General features: G+C 44.6%; 3 non-coding genes across 3 annotated transcripts; 1 reads left to right on the forward strand and 2 right to left on the reverse strand.

Annotated features, from left to right (window-relative positions):
- Nucleotides 1-11991: 11991 nt before the first annotated feature.
- trnap-agg (transfer RNA proline (anticodon AGG)) lies at nt 11992-12063 on the reverse strand. Its single transcript has one exon. It is a non-coding gene; the product is annotated as a tRNA-Pro (tRNA).
- A 721-nt stretch (nt 12064-12784) lies between these two features.
- trnap-ugg (transfer RNA proline (anticodon UGG)) lies at nt 12785-12856 on the forward strand. Its single transcript has one exon. It is a non-coding gene; the product is annotated as a tRNA-Pro (tRNA).
- Nucleotides 12857-12977: 121 nt separating this feature from the next.
- trnap-agg (transfer RNA proline (anticodon AGG)) lies at nt 12978-13049 on the reverse strand. The gene has a single exon. It is a non-coding gene; the product is annotated as a tRNA-Pro (tRNA).
- Between the last annotated feature and the right edge of the window lie 7317 nt (nt 13050-20366).

A 20366-nucleotide genomic window follows, 5' to 3' on the forward strand; every position in this document is an offset into this window, starting at 1 on the left:
GAAACTGTCTATTTCTGTTTTAAATTTATGTAATGATGTAGCTTCTACAGCTTTTTGGGGCAGCGTATTCCATGGACCTACCACCCTCTGAGTGAAGTAGTTCCTCCTCATCTCAGTTTTGAAAGAGCAGCCCCTTATTCTAAGACTATGCCCCCTAGTTCTAGTTTCACCCATCATCGGGAACATCTTCCCCGCATCCACCCGATCCAACCCCTTCACAATCTTATATGTTTCAATAAGATCGCCTCTCATTCTTCTGAACTCCAATGAGTAGAGTCCCAACCTACTCAACCTCTCCTCATATGTCCATCCCCTCATCGCCGGGATTAACCGAGTGAACCTTCTTTGTACTGACTCGAGAGCAAGTATGTCCTTTCTTAAGTATGGACACCAAAACTGTACGCAGTATTCCAGGTGCGGTCTCACCAATACCTTGTACAACTGAAGCAATGCCTCCCTATTTTTATATTCTATCCCCCTAGCAATGAAAGCCAACATTCCATTGGCCTTCTTAATCACTTGCTGCACCTGCATACTAACCTTTTGAGTTTCGTGTACCAGGACCCCCAGATCCCTTTGTATTTCAGTACTTTCCAGTTTCTTGCCATTAAGATAATAACTTGCTCTACGATTTTTCCTGCCAAAGTGCATAACCTCACACTTTCCAGTATTGTATTCCATCTGCCAAATCTTTGCCCACTTACTTAGCCTGTCGATGTCCCCTTGCAGGTTTTTTATGTCCTCCTCACTCACTACTTTCCCTCCCATCTTAGTATCATCTGCAAACTTTGATATGTTACACTCGGTGCAACATCCCCACCGACACCTGGGAATCCCTGGCCCAAGACCGCACAAAGTGGAGGAGAAGCATCCGGGAAGGCGCCGAACACCTCGAGTCTCTTCGCCGGGAGCAAGCGGAAGCCAAGCGCAAGCAGCGCAAGGAGCGCACGTCAACCCAAGCACCCCACCCACCCGCCCCTTCAACCACCGTCTGCCCCACCTGTGACAAAGACTGTAGGTCCCACATTGGACTAATCAGCCACCTGCGAGCTCATTTTTAATGTGGAAGCAAGTCATCCTCGGTTCCGAGGGACTGCCTAAGAAGAAGACTTTACATTAAAGGTTCTAAATGAATGCAATTTGTTGTTGATTATTTGATAGAACACTTAATTATTTGTGAATGCTGGGCATTGTCCATAGAGTTTTGCTTAAGTGGTAAGATAGCTGAGTCTCTGTGGATGTCTTAGTGAATTGGACTGCTCCATGTGATGACTCATGTATCAGCTTCACTCCAGCTGTTCGTGTAAACACTACACATCTCATTGGGGAGCATTCTAGACATAACATAGGCAGCTTTGAAGTAAGTGATACATGAGTCTATTCTCACCTTCAATGACTTGGTTATTGATATATTCAGACACATTTGTAATGTGATTATCGGTCATTGTCAGATGACTAGTCGTAAAGGCCAGAAAAAAAGGAGTGTGAGAATGCAACACAATTTTTTTACTGTGTAAAGCATTGCACAAGGATGCTGCACTTACATGCTAATTTGCTAAATGCAACATCCTCTAGAAAACCAAACAAGTTGGTCTGAACTTGCGCTTACCCAACCTCTAAAATAACTCTTGGCTTAATGTTCTATTTGGTAAAATAGCACATATGGGAATATATGCAAATACATAAACAGATGTCCTAAATATAGTGCACAGATGATAGTGAGTCCATCTAAGTTTACATTTATACAAAAGCAAAATACTGCAGATGCTGGAAATCTGAAATAAAAACAGAAAATGCTGGAAATACTTAGCAGGTCAGGCAGCACCTATTTCCACTTCTGGTGATAGGCTGTCAACCAATATATAGTATAAGCCCACTGACTCCCACAGCTACCTTGACTACACGTCCTCCCACCCCGCTTCCGGTAAGGACTCTATTCCATTCTCCCAGTTTCTCCGTCTCTATCGCATTTGTTCTGACGATGCCATCTTTCTTCGGAACATAGGAACAGGAGGAGGCCATTGAGCTCCTCAGGCCTGATCCACCATTCAATGAGATCATGGCTGATCTGCGACCTAACTCCATATACCCGCCTTTGGCCCATATCCCTCAATACCTTTGGTTAACAAAAATCTATCAATCTCATATTTAAAATTAACAATTGATCTAGCATCAATTGCCGTTTGAGGAAGAGAGTTCCAAACTTCTACCACCTTTTGTGTGTAGAAGTGTTTCCTAATTTCACTCCTGAAAGGTCTGGCTCTAATTTTTGGACTATGGCCCCTAGTCCGAGAATCCCCAACCAGCGGAAATAGTTTCTCTCTATCTACCCTATCTGTTCCCCTTAATATCTTGAAAACTTCGATCAGATCACCTCTTAACCTTCTAAATTCAAGGGAATACAACCCTAATTTGTGTAATCTCTCCGTGGAGTCCGGGTATCATCCTGGTAAACCCACGCTGCATTCCCTCCAAGGCCAATATATCCTTCCTAAGGTGTGGTGCCCAGAACTGCTCACAGTACTCCAGGTGTGGTCTAACCAGGGTTTTGTATAGTTGCAGCATAACTTCTAGCCCCTTGTATTCTAGTCCTCTAGATATAAAGGCCAGCATTCCATTTGCCTTTTTGATTATTTTCTGTACCTGTTCATGACATTTTAATGATCTATGTACCTGGACCCCCAAGTCTCTTTGGACCTCCACTGTTTCTACCTTTTCACCATTTAGAAAGTACCCTGTTCTATCCTTTTTAGGTCCAAAGTGGATGACCTCACATTTGCCTACATTGAAATCAATTTGCCAGTTTTTCCCATTCACTTAATCTATCAATATCCCTTTGTAATTTTATGCTTTCATCTACACTGCCTGCAATACTACCTATCTTTGTATCATTGGCAAATATGGATATATGGCTTTCTATATCATTATCTAAGTCATTAGTAAATACTGTGAATAGTTGAGGCCCCAGCACAGATCCCTGTGGGACATCACTAGTCACATCTTGCCAATTAGAGTACCTACACATTATCCCTACTCTCTTCTCCTGCTGTTCAGCCAATTTCCTAACCAGGTCAATAATTTGCCTTCAACTCCATGGGCTTCTATCTTAGTTAACAGGCTCTTATAAGAAACTTTATCAAATGCTTTCTGGAAGTCCATATAAATAACATCCATAGACATTCCCCTGTCCACTTGTTTCATACCAGTGCATCTGATATGTCCTCCTTTTTCCTCAACCAAAGATTCCTCTCCACCATGGTTGACAGGGCCCTTGACAGTGTCCGTCCCATTACCCGCATTTCTGCTCTCACCCCTTCCCCTCCCTCTTAGAACCACGATAGGGTTCCCCTTGCTCTCACCTTCCACCCCACCAGTCTCCACATTCAACGAATCATCCTCCGCCATTTCCGCCACCCCCAGCGTGATGCCACCACCAAACACATCTCCGCCCCCCCCCTTTCAGCATTCCAAAGGAATCGTTTCCTCCCCGACACCCTGGTCCACTCTTCAATCACCCCCAACTCCCACTCCCCTTCCCATGGCACCTTCCTGTGCAAGCACAGAGAATGCAACGCCTGCCCTTTTACCTCCTCCCTTCCCACCATCCAGGGCCCCAAACACTCCTTCCAGGTGAAACAGCGATTTACTTGTACTTCTTGCAATTTAGTATACTGTATTCACTGCTCTACATTGGGGAGACCAAATGCAGATTGGACGATCGCTTTGTGGAACACCTCCGTTCAGTCCACAAGCAAGACCGTGAGCTTCCGGTTGCTTGTCATTTTAATTCTCCGCCCTACTCCCACTCTGACCTCTCTGTCCTCGGACTCCTACACTGTTCTAATGAAGATCAACGGAAGCGCGAAGAACAGCACCTCATCTTTCGATTAGGTACGTTACAGCCTTCCGGACTCAACATCGAGTTCAACAATTTCAGATCATAACTACTGCTCCCATTTTTTCGGACAGCAGCTGCTGGTAATGGTTCTGCTGTTGCCACTTACAGCTCCTCTAGACCCATCTTTTGTTTCTTTTCTTGTCCCATTACCACCTGTGTTTTCCCTCCACCATCGCCCCTTTTGTCTTTTAATCTCTCCTGCCTTCTACCCTATCACAGACCTTCCCTTTTTGTTCTTTCCTCACGCCCCGTCCATTTCCCTGCCTCTGTACTTGCTTAAAACCTGTTACATCTCTAGCTTCTTCCAGTTCTGATGAAAGGTCATCGACCCGAAACGTTAACTTTGATTCCCTCTCCACAGATGCTGCCTGACCAGCTGAGCAATGTTCTCTTTAAGTTGCGTGGTCGCGGTCTGGAACTCCCGCGCAGCCGGCTCGCCGGTTTTTCAATTGGAATAACCGCGCACGCGCGGAAATTTGAATGGGCCGCACAGCCGCTTAAAGGGGCCAACACCCCCCCCCCCGCCCCACAAAAAAAATTACAGGGAACATTGCTGAGTATTTCCAGCATTTTCTGTTTTTATTTTAAGTTTACATTTACACTGGCTGCACGATGTATATACAGGATTTGGTTCTCAAATCCCACCACGCCCCCCAAAAAAATGTCTACTGCCTTCTCCACCCATTCCTTTTTCCCTTTCTGACTGTTTGTGCGAGTGAGGGACTCACACAGCAGATTGAGGAATCACTCAGCACGCAGTGAGGCTTGAGCTGGGGCCTTCCTGGTCTGTAGGGCTCAGTTTTACACTGGTCAGCATTTCTACTAAATGAGTCACTGGGGGGGGGGGGGAGCTGAAGGGCAATGGCCTCCTAATATATTTTTTGTCATGGCTGCCTCCAACCCTGCTGATCAACCTCAAATGTCTGTTCTAATGACTCATCTCAAGGTGATTCCTCAATCTGCGGTGTGAGTCCCTTACTCGCACGAACAGTCAGAAATGAATCGATGGTGTTTAGTCCCGTTATATGTGCAATAATAAAGTTTAATGTTTCTTCACAAGCATGAAGAGGAATGTGAGACATTAGCCAGCTGAAAACACAATACATCAAAGCCCGATTGGCTTCTGAGGGAGCAGCACGACTTAATTGATATTGATTACCATTGGTTTTGGTCTGTGCAAGACACAGCTGTCAAATCAGCCTGAGCCTTTATTGTCATGGAAACCTGCGTGGCTTTATCCAAGGCTGCATGGCAACATTTCACTAAAGAGAACAAGTTACTCCCAGGTACCAGCTGAATACAACTACAATCTCTTGAACGTGTCTTTGAAACGGGAAAAAGAAACAAGCTAAAAGTTAAAAGTTCCTGTATTATCTGTTTTCTTACTTACAATTTGTAAACACAGTGACAGCAGTTTAAATTGGAGTGAATTTAGTAAACATGTGACATTCAGCTGTGACTTTACAACATGATTAATTTTTAAATGGCTGAAATTCAGTGTGTGATGAGGTGATACACAGAAACTTGGAAGTCCACACTTTTAGGCTTTAGTCTGCACTTAGTTTGCCAGCCTCACCCAGTGGGGACACTGCAATTGATTTTAGCCTTCCAGGCCAGAGGTATGATTTCTGCTCCTGATCATTATGCAGTGATCTTTGCTGGAAAGTACAGATCTGTGGACATTCAGCAAAGATAGGATTGCGCTCCAGTCTGACCCCCACACATTTGAACAATCTAGCAATTCTCACTGTCAAAACCCACACTTGAACAATGTCCACTTAAGTGAGGTACTGGAACGTTGCTGGTACATCTGCATCTGTACCCCTGAGAGCACCACACCTAGGGAAGGATATTGGAGGGAAAATAAACCAGTTAAACCTCAGTGATTTTATATCTGGCCTTTGCCTAAATGATTGGTGCTACAAAAAAAATACCTGCTCTAACATGCAGTAATTCTTTTAAACAAAAAGTATTTTACTAACCTGACATATTTGACATTGCCGGCCCTTCTGCAACCAGGCCTTCAGGTAGTTGCACTATCCCATCAGGCAGCTGCAACATCACAACAACAACAACTTGCATTTATATAGCACCTTTAATGTAATTCCCTGCCTAAACCTCGCCGCCTCTCTACCCCTCTTTCCTCCTTTAAGACGCTCCTTAAAACCTACCCCTTTGACCAAGCTTTTGGTCACCTGCCCTAATTTCTCCTTATGTGGCTCAGTGCCAATGTTTTTTGTCTTTTAATACACCTGTGAAGCGCCTTGGGACATTTTACTACATTGAAGGTGCTATATAAATACAAGTAGTTGTTGTTGTAGTTGTAGGAAAACTGCTCAAGGTGCTTCACAGGAGCGTCATTCACAAAAACTGACACCAAGCCACAGAAGGTGATATTAGGAGGGGTGTTTAAAAGCTCGGTCAAAGAGGCAGGTTTTAAGGAGGGTCTTAAAGGAGGAGCGAGAGGCGGTGAGGCGGAGAGGTTTAGGCAAGAAATTCCAGAGCTTAGGGCCTAGACGGTTGCAGGCAAAGTGATAACAGTGACCCATATTTTTGTTTATTTTTTTTTAAAGATTTATAAAGCTGCTGAAAAAATGGATCCCACTATTTGAAAATGTTGAGGGTAAACATTCCAGTCATTCCTTTCATTACAAATGTCTGAGTCCGGCCAGTTTATGCCATTTAGCTCTTATAAAACATCCTCTGAAGAAAATTAAAAATAATAATTTTCAGTCAAAGTAATTGCCCTAACTCTGTCAGTGATGTCAGCTGCTGTGGAAATACCGAGGACTTGGATTGACCCATGACCTTAATGAGAGCACCACATTACTTGGGACAGATTTCAGTTGCACAGTGGAAGTATGTGGGCCTCTGCATCATTAAGAAACATGGTCTGAGTTTACAATTTATCATAATCTTATTATTAATGTTACTCCTGTCAAAGTGACAGGGCCCACTTTTGGCACTCGAAGAGAGGTTCTTCATTACCAAGGTTGTTGGCCAATAGGGATCCAATCATAAAGGAGTCTGGAAGTACAGAAATGGAGGAGAATAGTACTTCACTATATCAAGGAGGTGATAACTCATAACCTCTGCATGCCACGCTGCTGACTGGCTATAGACTTTTCAATTACTCTGATGTAGAGGAGGCTTCCACAGAAATGGTTGGCTTCTTTTTATTGACAAATCTAGTGAATGGGTAAGGCCTCTGTGCAGAACGCCACCAAGGTTGGAAAGAATAGAAGGAAGAAAAATCAAGAAATAGTGATTAGTTGGCAGCAATCTTGAGCTTTTTGTTAGGTAAGGGTATTAAAGGATATAAAACCAAGGTGGTTAAATGGAGTTATACAGCTCAGCTATGATCTAACTGAATGGCAGAACAGGCTCGAGGGGCTGAATGGCTTACTCCTGTTACTATGTTCCTTTTGAAAGCCTATAGATTTCAAAAGGAATGGAAGACCGAGCAAGGCAGGGGATTCCATGGTTTTGAGGTGCTGTGAAAGAGTGATTTCAAGTAGTGTGTCTTTATTACAACACAGTAAGAATGGAGGGAGGAGGAATACTGCGCGGGACTGCATATTTGGAGCTCGCGAGGGGCAGAAGATGAAACTTCACCAAAACAATGACCACAGTAATATTGAAAAATAAAGATAAAGAAAGTATGTGACAGAGAGGTGAGAGGTTTTCCTATCAGATATCAGGTTTTTTCAAGCTTTGCCAGTTTTCGTGGGTCTATGATTCTGCTATACAAGGAGTCTGATTTGGTAGTGTAAATGAGAGGAGCTCCTCTTGGTCACCTGTCTCCCAGAATTCAAACTAAACAAGCGCCAATGTAAAAATGGCAATGACTACTTCCTATCGATTGTAAACGCACTGTCATTGTGACAGTTAGAGTACACAGAGAAATACAACCTCAGATTCTCATGTGTCCTGAACAGCGTGCTGATGTCTCACAGGTAAATCCACCACTCGCTGTGGCAGTAAGCCATACATATCAGACGATCCCAGGTTTGATTCCTGTCCCCTGCTCAGTTACCTGATCTCAGTTGGGGCAGGGACTGAGGTGCCACACATGACTTCCCCGCTCCCTTGGCTCAGGAGGGGGGAAATCAGCTAGAATTCCCACTCTCAATTACTACCCAGTTAGCCCTGCTTGAAATTTACCAAGCATGGACCCCACTGGTGGGGACCACATGTACTCTTGTGGAGGGTCTCATCTTTCTTAGTGTACTGGCCACCACGATTATGCCAGGTCGCCATCAAGGGCCAGGAGCAGGAAGTTACAAGTTAAGATGGAAACTGGCAGAAACAGCGGAGATCCAACGTAACCAAGCTCTTACATAGAAACATAGGAGCAGGAGTAGGCCATTCGGCCCCTCGAGCCTGCTCCGTCATTCAATGCGATCATGGCTGATCATCCAAATTCAGTACCCTGTCCCTGCTTTCTCCCCATATCCCTTGATCCCTTTAGCCTTAAGAAATATATCCAACTCCTTCTTGAATATATTTAATGAATTGGCCTCAACTGCCTTCTGTGGTAGAGAATTCCACAGGTTCACCACTCTCTGGGTGAAGAAATTTCTCCTCATCTCTGTCCTAAATGGCTTACCCCTTATCCTTAGACTGTGACCCCTGGTTCTGGACTCCCCCGCCATCGGGAACATCCTTCCTGCATCTAGTCTGTCTAGTCCTGTTAGAATTTTATGTTTCAATGAGATCCCCTCTCATTCTTCTAAACTCCAGTGAATATAAGCCCAATCGACCCAATCTCTCCTCATACGTCATTCCTGCCATCCCAGGTATCAGTCTGGTGTCTTGAGCGTTCCGCTGGTCTCCCACCAAATTTACAGCAGGACACCGATGGATGGAACCCCCGTGCGGTTTCAGGACTAGGGTTTTTTTTCAACATCACTGTTTCCTGTTACTATAGATCAGCATTGTCACTGTAAACCATGAATTGATTAATTACAAAGGCTAATGACGAGTCACAATCTGTATACATGTTCATAGAGCAAAAATGCTCACTATAGTCATCAATCGGGACACGTTGAATAACAGAATGCAGACGACTCTTGCATCTGCGCTCATTCGGAGGTCAAACTCCAAACCATCATCAACACCTTCACTGAAGCGTATGAGAGCATAGGCCTTACACTAAACATTCATAAGACAAAGGTCCTCTACCAAGCTGCCCCCGCCACACAGTACTGCCCCCCGATTATCAAAATCCACGACAAGGCCTTGGACAACGTGGACCACTTTCCATACCTCGGCAGCCTACTGTCAACAAGGGCAGACGTCGATGACGAAGTCCAACACTGCCTTCAGTGTGCCAGTGCAGCCTTTGGTCGCCTGAGGAAGAGAGTGTTTGAAGGCCAGGACCTTAAACCCAGCACTAAGCTCATGGTCTACAGAGCAGCAGTGATACGTATCTGCCCTGCTGTATGCCTCAGAGACATGGACCATGTACAGCAGGCACCTCAAAGCACTGGAGAGGTACCACCAACGCTGCCTCCGCAAGATCCTGCAAATCCATTGGCAGGATAGGCGCACCAACGTCAGTGTTCTTGCTCAGGCCAACATCCCCAGCATCGAAGCTTTGACCACGCTCAATCAGCTCCAATGGATGGGTCACATTGTCCGCATGCCTGATACGCGACTCCCAAAACAAGCGCTCTACTCGGAGCTCCGGCACGGCAAGAGAGCCCCAGGTGGGCAGAGGAAATGCTTCAAGGACATCCTCAAAGCCTCCTTGATAAAGTGTAACATTCCCATCAACACCTGGGAATCCCTGGCCCAAGACCGCACAAAGTGGAGGAGAAGCATCCGGGAAGGCGCCGAACACCTCGAGTCTCTTCGCCGGGAGCAAGCGGAAGCCAAGCACAGGCAGCGCAAGGAGCGCACGTCAACCCGCCCCTTCAACCGCCGTCTGCCCCACCTATGACAGAGAATGTAGGTCTCGCGTTGGACTCATCAGTCACCTGCGAACTCATTTTTAATGTGGAAGCAAGTCATCCTCGGTTCCGAGGGACTGCCTAAGAGGAGAAGAGAATGGGCCAAAGGGATAAGATAGAGAAAATGAATAGAGCTTGAAGAAATAAAGTTCTGCCCCACTCACTCCCTTCCAGTAGTTGTACCACAGTAGCGCCCTCTAAGAACTCAAGACAAGGGGGCCCAGTTTCACTCATTTGTCCTTGCTCTGCATGGATCTCTCTTTGGCCTGGTTTTCCATGAGTGAAGCAGGATTCAAAGTCAATCATGAAATGTTTGTAAGGAAGTCTCGCCACTGAAATTTGGCAGTGTAGATTGGAATGACTGAGGAGGATCATAGCGAGTAGGTGGGTGGAATAGGATAGAAAATCAGAGTGGAGATCATCAAAAATTAAATTAAAATTAAACCTCTCCCAGCCCTGCCTTTCGATCTATTTCATTTCCTTTCCAGTTTTGAAAAAAGGGTTTCGACCCGAAACGTCGACTCTAATTTCTCTCCACGGATGTTGCCTGGCCTGCTGAGTTTTTCCAGCATTTTCTGTTGTTATATCAAAAATTAAATGTTTGTCGCTGGGGCTGCACAGACTAATGGTCCTGGAGGCGAGCAAATAACATTCCCTGGTGGGTATTTTCAAATAGTGAAACCTTCTTACTCCCATTATGGACCTTGCTGTGTGCAAATTGGCTGCCGTATTTCCTACATTACAACAGTGACTAGACTTCAAAAATGCTTAATTGGCTGTAAAGCACTTTGGGATGTCCTGAGGTCATGAAAGGGGCTATATAAATGCTAATTATTTCTTTCCCAATAGAACTGAACTGAAAGCAGCAGACTCAGACAGACACTGTTCATCAGTACAGTTTTTGTACCCTGGTATTTTAGACTCAGTGAGCTGTTTATTTTTTTAGGTGAAGATATGATCATAGAATCATAGAAACTTATATTTAAATAGCTCCTTTAATGTAGTAAGACGCCACAAGGCGCTTCACAAGAGCATTATAAATCAAAATTTGACACCGAGCCACATAAGGAGATATTAGGGCAGATAAGAGGTAGGTTTTAAGGAGCATCTTAAAGGAGGAAAGACAGGCAGAGAAGTGGCGAGGTAGAGAGGTGGAGGGGTTTAGGGAGCGAATTCCAGAGCTTAGGGCCTTGGCAGCTGAAGGCACAGCCACCAAAGGTGGAGCGATTAAAATTAGGGATGTTCAAGAGGCCAGAATTAGAGGAGCGCAGATATCTTCGGGAATTGTGGGGCTGGAGGAGATTACTTGGCTGGAGGGATCGGGAGGGGCGAGGCTATGGAGGGATTTGAAAACAAGGATGAGAATTTTAAAATCGAGACATGGCTTAACTGGGAGCAAATGCAGGTCAGCGAGCACAGGGGTGATGGGTGAACGGGACTTGGAGCGAGTTAGGACACGGGCTGCCGAGTTTTGGATGACCTCAAGTTTACTATGGGTAGAACGTGGGAGGCTGGCCTAGAGTGCGCAGAATTGGACACAATACTCCAGCTGAGGCCTAACCAACGATTTCTAAAGGCTTAGCATAACTTCCTTGCTTTCGTACTGTATGCCTCGATTTATAAAGCCAAGGGCCCCATATGCTTTTGGAACAGCCTTCTCTGCAGCTTTCAAAGATTTTTGTATGTAAACTTCTGTACGGTCTCTCTGTTCCTGCAGCCCCTTTAAAACTGTACCATACTTCTTTCCAAAGTGCATCACTTCACACTTCTCTGCATTACATTTCATCTGCCATGTGTCTGCCCATTTCACCAGTCTATGTCCTCCTGAAGTTTTCTACTATCCACCTCACTGTTTACTACATTTAATTTAACTGAAATTAGCCCTCCTCCACTTGAGTACTTTTCATGTTTGACTGTTCCTTGTACTCTTCCATAACTCCTGATGATTTGTTATCACTGTTTCCCAAATGCTCTCCCACTGAAACAAGTTCCAACTTGCCCCATTTAATTCCCCAGAATTAGATCCAGCACTGCTGCCTTCCTTGCCGGGATAGAAATGTTCTGATCCTGGAACGTCAACTCTGATTGACCTGCTGAGTATTTCCAACATTTTCTGTTTTTATTTTAAAGTTAAAAACAGGGCTCGTCCGGGATTTGAACCCGGGACCTCTCGCACCCTAAGCGAGAATCATACCCCTAGACCAACGAGCCAATGTGATGTTTACTGCAGCACCGTTTGATTTTTAGTGTCAATGTGATACAGTACTGATACTATCGTGTGTATTTTTCCACTCCCTGAATTTCATTTACGGATTGCATAGTTTGCTAAGAAAACTTCAGGAAAAATGGGAGATTTGGCCCTCCGCCTCCTGATGTTGGCAGGAGAGGGTTAATTGACCTCCCCCAGAAAAGCAAAATACTTTCCCTCCCCTAATTGAGTGAAAATGACTGATGTAATCAATCTAGATTTCTTTATCAACGTAGACTGACACGTGAAAGAATACTGATTGCTTCCCCAATGTGTGTCAATGAACTTAAGTTTATAAAAGTGCTGAATTTGGACTGTCACTAGGTAGTGCAGGCACTGCTGTAATGTAGGAAACTGTTGGTGCTGTGAGGTACAATCTGCATCATTAGGTGTTGCACAGAAACTGCCCGTCCCTGCACACAACAGTGCGAGTGTTCATGGGGAAAGGACGCTCACCGTCAAACCGAGATGATGATTTGCTGAGCTGCAAAATGCCAAATGCAAGCGGTGTCCAGCTTACATTTGCAGACCTGGACGGCGAGCGTTGCAAATGCTGCCATGCCTTTATATAATAATTTACCATATAAGTGTGTCTCTTCCCACCAAACATCTGGTACAATGATCTTAATGTTGACATTTTAATGCCATTAACTTCAGCCCTGTATTTATTTCCATTCGTAGGTCGGCTCGTTGGTCTAGGGGCATGATTCTCGGTTTGGGTCCGAGAGGTCCCGGGTTCAAATCCCGGACGAGCCCCACCTTTTAACAGAAGAAAAAAAAAATTCTACATGTCTAATTTGTGAAATATGGTTTAGATATTTATTTCTTTTTACTTATCATCCTGAAATATTATTTTTTTTAATTTAAAAAAAAAACAGGGCTCGTCCGGGATTTGAACCCGGGACCTCTCGCACCCTAAGCGAGAATCATACCCCTAGACCAACGAGCCGATGTGCTGGCCTGGCGCCGCAGCAAACTCTACACTCTCATTGGCCCCGCCCGGCATTCTACATTCAGTTTATTGATACATCGCGGCGGCCGTTCTGGAATGTTGGCCTCAGTGCCGCCGGCCATTCAGCCCGTCCGAGCAGCACGGCCCGCAGGCTGCGGGGGAATGTGACAGTTCGACATCTTTAATCCACCTCGCACTTTGTATCAGCATTTCTCAGCGAACCTCCAGCGGTCCGAATGGGCGAGGCAGCTCCTGTTGTTCGATCGGAATTAAACGCGTTGTGATAAAAGTTGCACGCCGCAATAAACTGCTGTTTATTCATAAAACGATCAGAAACTTGTAGAGCAAAGCGGGGATGGGTTGGTAATAATAATCCGTGCCTTTTTGCTACAGCTCCTGCCACACTAACGTTTATGTGAATATTTCTTGGTTATTAGTTTAATGTTCCACCAGTGGCCCCCTAGTTGCTACTGTATGGATTTTAATTTAACCCACATTGGCCTTTTTTTGTCAAATGCATGTTTCATTTGCATATCTTGCTGGAATGAAAAACATAAAATGCTGCAAACACTCAAGGCAGGCAGCATCTGTTGAGAGAGGAAATGACGGGTTAACGTTTCAGGTTCCTCAGGCCCAGCGCCTGCAGAATTTTACATTATGATTTTTTTCTGTGATGCAGTAATTGTGTTCTGCGCAGAGCAGGTGTCTGTCTGCAAAACTATTTTGCCCATATTGCAGTTAATCAACTTATTACTGAAATATTTTTTCAACTTGGCAGTACGGAAACATATGAAAAGTGTAAAAGGAAACTAAGGCTCGTTAGCTTTGCTTCATAACATCTACATCCATGTAGAAAATTGGTGAAAGTTCCCAAAATGAACATGTTGATTAACATCTAACAGCGCATTAAAAAAAAATGTATTCATGGGATGAGGGCGTTGCTGTCAAGGCCAGCATTTATTGCCCATCCCTAATTGCCCTTGAGAAGGTGGTGGTGAGCCGCCTTCTTGAACCGCTGCAGTCCGTGTGGTGAAGGTACTCCCACAGTGCTGTTAGGGAGGGAGTTCCAGGATTTTGCAGGATATTTCCAAGTCAGGATGCTGTGCGACTTGGAGGTGGTGGTGTTCCCATGCACTTGCTGCCCTTGTCCTTCTAGGTGGTAGAAGTTGCAGGGTTGGGAGATGCTGTCGAAGAAGCCTTGGCGAGTTGCTGCAGTGCAGACAGTAGCATTGGTGCCATGAAGATGTAGCAGTTACAGTGATGCAGTTACAGCCTAAATCTGATGTCAAGGCCCGAAGACACTGGAACAAGGCGGAATTAAACTCTCTGGAAGAGGGGCTGTCACTCCGCTTCACTTCAAGAGAGTTCAGGCCATCACACCTGATTTACACTCCAAGTTTAGCGTGAGTGTGAAGTGTTTTTGTCTTTGCACCAATGCTAAACTTGTGGAGTGTGAATGCACCATAAATAAGAACAATAGGTTCACATTGCAGGTGTGACCCTTCATCACAATAATGACTACTGTACACTCTCATTAACTGTGTCAGGGACTATAATTCTCATAATCCAATTTCATGTGTCAGAGGCAGCACACAGAGACAGCCTCAGTAATATAAATATGCCATGAGTCACATAACAACAACTTTCATTTATATAGTGCCTTTAACATAGGAAAATATTCCAAGGCTCTTCACAGGAACGTAATCAGACATAAATTGACCCCAAGCCAGAGAAGGAGATATTGGGATGGGTGAATAAAACTTGGTTAAAGTGATAGGTTTTAAGGAGGGTCAAAGCAGGGAGGGAGGAGGAGAGGCTTAGGGAGGGAATTCCAGAGTTTAGGGCATGTACGGCTGAAAGCACTGCCATCAATGGTGGGGCAAAAGGAGTAGGAGGTGAACAAGAGGCCAGAGTTGGAGGAGTGCACAGTTCTTGGAGGGTTGGAGGACGTTAGAGAGATAGGGAGGGGTGAGGCCATGGAGAGATTGGAACATGAGAATGGGAATTTAAAAATCAAGGTGTTGGTGAACCAGGAACCAATGTAAATTAGTGAGCACAGGAGTGATGAATGAGCAGAACTTGATGCGGGTTAGGATACAGGCAGCAGAGTTTTGGATGAGCTTATGTTTATGAAGGGGGGAAGATGGGATGCACAGCACAGAAACAGGCCATTTGGCCCAATAGATCCAAGCCGGTGTTTATGCTCCACACGAACCTCCTCCCACCCTTCTTCATATAACCCCATCAACATATCCTTCAATTCCTTCCTCGTGTTTATTTAGCTTCCCCTTAAATGCATCTATGCTATTCACCTTAACTACTCCTTACCACTGTCTGGGTAAAGAAGTTTCTCCTGAATTCCCTATGGGATTTATTAGTGACTATCTTATATTTATGGCCCCCATTTCTGGTCTCACCCGTAAGTGGAAACATTTTCTCTACATCTACCCTATCAAACCCTTTCATTATCTTAAAAACCTCAATTAGGTCACTGCCCTCAGTCTTTTCCAGGAAAAGTCGAATCTGGTGGTAACAAAAGCAAGGATGAGGGTTTCAGCAGTAGATACGTGGAGGCGGGGCAGAGACGGGTGATATTGTGGAGGTGAAAGCAGGCGGTCTTTGTGATGGAGAGGATATGGGGACAGAAGCTCAGCTCAGGGTCAAATAAGATGCCAAGTTTGAACCTGTGAACCCTAGTCCTACTGTTACAGTTTAATTTGAAATAGTTTGCTGGATTTATTTTTTTATTGCTGTTTACTTTTACTCCATTTTCCTTCCCACTTTCAAAACCATTTTCTTCAGTCATGCCTTCAGCCCGCCAATCTTTCCATTATATCAAAATCCTCATCTTTGTTTTCAAATCCCTCCATGGCCTCGCCCCTCCCTATCTCTGTAATCTCCTTCAGCCCCACAACCCCCCGAGATATCTGCACTCCTCTAATTCTGCCCTCTTGAGCGTCCTTGATTGTAATCACTCAACCTTTGGTGACCATGCCTTCTGTTGCCTAGGCCCTAAGCTCTGGAATTCCCTGCCTAAACCTGTCCGCCTCGCTACCTCTCTTTCCTCCATTAAGACGCTCCTTAAAACCTATTTCTTTGACCAAGCTTTTGGTCACCTGCCCTAATTTACCCTTATGTGGCTCAGTGTTAAATGTTTTGTTTTATAATACTCCTGTGCAGCGCCTTGGGATGTTTTACTACGTTAAAGGCGCTACATAAATACAAGTTGTTGTTGTTTTTTACCATCTGCTTAGTGTCCACTGTTTTCTTTCCCAGTTTGTAAAGTGCTCTAAGACAGTCGGTACATGAGGAGCACTGTAGAAATGTAAGTTGTTGTATATCTATGAGGTCTCCACTCAGTCACCTCTTTTCAGGCTGAAAAGGCCCAGTTTTTCCAGTCATTCCTCATAAATCAGTCCTCTGACACTAGCGATCAGTCCCACAGTAGTCAAAGCTTGAATAACTGTCTTGAGTTTCATTGACCAGAACTGCACACAATACTCAATGTAGAACCTGATCAGAGCACTGTACAGTTTAAGCATGACTTCCTCGCGCCTACCTAGCTCTCCCTCTGCCCTACTGCTTTGGCTATTTAGCATTCGATTCACTTTCCACACAGCAATTGGATATTTTAAGTGCAGATTCTACTAATACCCCTAGATCTCTATCAACTTCACCTTCAGCTATTCCGCCATCATTCACAGAATATGTCACCCATTTTTCTTCTTCCTTAAAAGGAAGCCATTCTAATATTACCTATTAATATCTCAGAAAGTCCCAGGTTCAATTGCAGGGTTGCGCTGATTTAGCTGATCTAAGCAACTTGCCTCATCACCTCTCGGCTATGGATGGGAAAGATCAGGCAGGGCTCCACTCCTGATCCTTATCAAGTGATTCCTGCTGAGAAGCATATATGTGAAGACATCTTACACAAACAGCACTGGGCCCAGCTATAACACTGAATGGTTTGTTGACACTAACTGATGAATGGCCATTTGGGCACTCAAGAATTCCCAGTGCTTGTGGAGCCATACCCCAGTCAGAGTTCATGCCTACTAAAGGGGGGAAAATATTTTTAAAACTGAACTTTACAGGCGAGTTATAGCAATGCCTACTTTATAGATCCTGAAAAGTTGTTTAGATAAACTTGTGCAGTGTCACTGTTCAGAGAGCCCCAATATATGCACCACAGAGACCTATGTGGTTCTGTGTCTCTGATCTTTCTTACTGAGTTCCTTATTTCTGACAGTGTCAGCTGTGGCTCAGTTGGTAGCACTCTCACTTCTGAGTCAGAAGGTTGTGGGTTCATGGTCCCACTCCAGGGACTTGAGCACATAACGCTAGGCTGACAATCCAGTGCAGTGCTGAGGGAGTGCTGCATTGTCAGAGGTGCTGTCTTTCGGATGAGACGTAAAACCGAGGCCCCGTCTGCTCTCTCAGGTGGATGTAAAAGATCCCATGGCAATATTTCGAAGAAGAGCAGGGGAGTTATCCCCAGTGTCCTGGCCAATATTTATCCCTCAACCAACATAGCAGAAACAGATTGTCTGGTCATTTTCACATTGCTGTTTGTGGGAGCTTGCTGTGTGCAGATTGGCTGCTGCATTTCCCACATTACAACAGTGACTACTTCATTGGCTGTGGAGTGCTTTGAGACATCCAGTGGTCGTGAAAGGTGCTATATAAATACAAGTCTTTCTTTCAAGGCATACTAAAGTACCCCATGCTACCTCTGCAACTTTTTTCAGCTGTATATCTCAGTGTATTTTCCACTCTTGCAACTCGGGTCTTCTGTGTGTCTCCCCTCTCTCTATTCCACTATTGAGGTAGAGCCTTATGTTATGTTCATTAATAACTAGTCGTTTTCATTATGAACAGCTCACTTTATTAATGCGATGTGGACTTCTACAGCATCCATCTTGACTACTGCCTTGTGGGTAGCCTGGTGCATCGTGGGTAGCCCACTCTTAAACATACAGCAACATACAGCTCCACCTAGTGTACCATTCTAGGATGACAGGTTACTGATCATTACACCTTATGCTCAGGAATCCCCTTGTAAAGTACTCCAGCCTGCCACATTTTTCTTCAAAACTTGCCTACATATTTAACTGTCTCATTGGTCACTGCCCCAACCCATTTCCCATACCTCTGCTTGGTGTATGATTCCATCTTTGGATGCCTTGGGACATTTTGCTATGTTACAGGCACGAAATAAGTGTAAGTTTTTGCCTTTATATGGACTGTGTCTTAGGAGAGCAATACCAAAATAACCTCTCTGCATCACTTCCTGTTTTTTTTAAATTTCAGATGGCTTTTGACCTCCTGTCGGTCTGTTTGTGGCCACTGTACATGGAACACTAGTTCTTCTGTGTGTTTAGCAAGGAGGAGGTCATTGTTCTGACAGCAGATTGTGAGGCCATCAAAAAAGTTGTGCCAATCTGCTGTCTCCTATGTGGAGATTGCTTATATTGTGGCTGTGTAACAGTGGCTTTCAAACGTTTCTGCATTGGGATCCCCTACAATATTGCTGCACTCCTGTCGACTCTCTGTCCTAAATTAATGCTATTATGAAATTAACAATTTCAAATTATGTACAGCAACAGATGTAGCATGCTAGTAAAACAAGAAATTACAGAAAAATATAGAAATATGATGACCTCACGGACCCTCCAAAAATTCTCTTGCAGACCTAAGGGCCCTGGAACCCCAGCCTAAAAACCTATGTTGCACAAAGCACTGCTTGGACCCCATCATATGTTTCTCCCACCTTCAAAAGCACTCAGCAACATTCTGCATTTAATTTAGAAAACAAGTTGCTTTACAGAGGGAGATAAAAATAACATTTTTAAAATAGCTAAAAGCGAAACAGGAACAAATGCCAAGCCACAGTGGAGACTTCGGAGAGGAAGCCGAATGCTTGATCTAAAAGATGGGATTTTATATGTTTTTAAAGGTAGAGGGAGGAATGTTGTTACAGACAGGTTTAGGGAGGTAATTCCAGAGAGTAGGGTCAAGGCAGCTGCAGGCTCCGCCACCAATGGTGGGGCAAAGTGATGAGAGAATGCACAAAAGGACAGAGTTGGAGGACCAAACGATGCAGGAGCAGATAAAGATGGGAGAAGTTTGCAGAGGTGGGGCAAGGGCATGGAGGGGTTTGACGAGGAGAGCCAGGATTTTAACTTTAATGCATTGGTTGAGAGGGAACCAATGTAGGTCAGCAAGGATGAAGGTGATGGGTGCGCAAACCGTAGCGCCGGACAGGATATGGGTGGTGATGGAGGAGGATGGCATAGCCAACTATATTAAAGGCTGCAGAGAAGTCAAGGTAGAAAACAGGGGTAACAAACCACAGTCACGGTCACAGAGGATTTCATTTGGGATTTTGGCCAAGGTGGTCTTTGACAAGGCTGAAGCAAAAATTAAGAGAGTCAAGCGGGTTATTTTGGGAGAAATGGAACTGGGAGCTGACAGTATGTTCAAGGTTTTTGGAAAGGAAAGGGAGGTTAGAGATGGGGAAATAGTTGGACAAGGATGACATTGGTGCTAGGAGGTTTAGTTGAGTGGTCAGGAGATGAGGGGAGAGAGCATCAAGGCAGCAGGAGGTGGGTTTCATAGAAGAGATAAGCTTGGAGAAGACATGAGGCAATTGGAGAGAATCTACAGAGTGATTGCGGATCAGAGGTAGAGTTGGGTGGGAGACTTGAGGAGGTTGGGGAGGAGAAGAAGAGATAGTGGCAGAGGCAGCTGCATGGATGGTCCCTGTCTGAAGAGAGGAAGATATCTATGGACTATAATTTGCTGTCAAAATAATGGTGAAGCTAATGGCACTGTCCATTATTTATGTGCAAATAGTACAGCAACTTCAGACGAGGGGCAGAAGTGCGATTAAACTCATATATCCAAAAGCTACTGTCCGTGTTGCGCCACTCCACTCTTAGATTCGCGAAAACAGCATCTCTCTGTCTGCCTCACCACTGAAATACATTGAATGGCATGAAGTTGCTGTATTTGCGCGGTAGATACAAACTAAACATTTCAGTCTAAGTACCCTTTTAGTAAGTTAATAAGTGTTAATTACTGCCAAACAACCTCTCTCGCACTGAAAATGAACTATTACAAGTGTGGCGTCTCATTCCTTCAGGGTTTAATTGGTTGGAGATATTAAAAATGTAACATTTTAAATTAAAGCACTTTTTTTTTACTTTTCCTTTCTGTCTCTTTTTGCGCTCTCTCTCTTAATCCAATCTTTCTTTCCGGCTCTTCATTTCTCTTTCTGTACCCGATGTGGCAGTGAATTTACCCATTCTAATT

Source organism: Somniosus microcephalus, chromosome 1 (genome assembly GCF_052327205.1).
Source record: "Somniosus microcephalus isolate GS21.2 chromosome 1, FLI_Smic_1.0, whole genome shotgun sequence".
NCBI classification, from domain to species: Eukaryota; Metazoa; Chordata; class Chondrichthyes; order Squaliformes; family Somniosidae; genus Somniosus; species Somniosus microcephalus.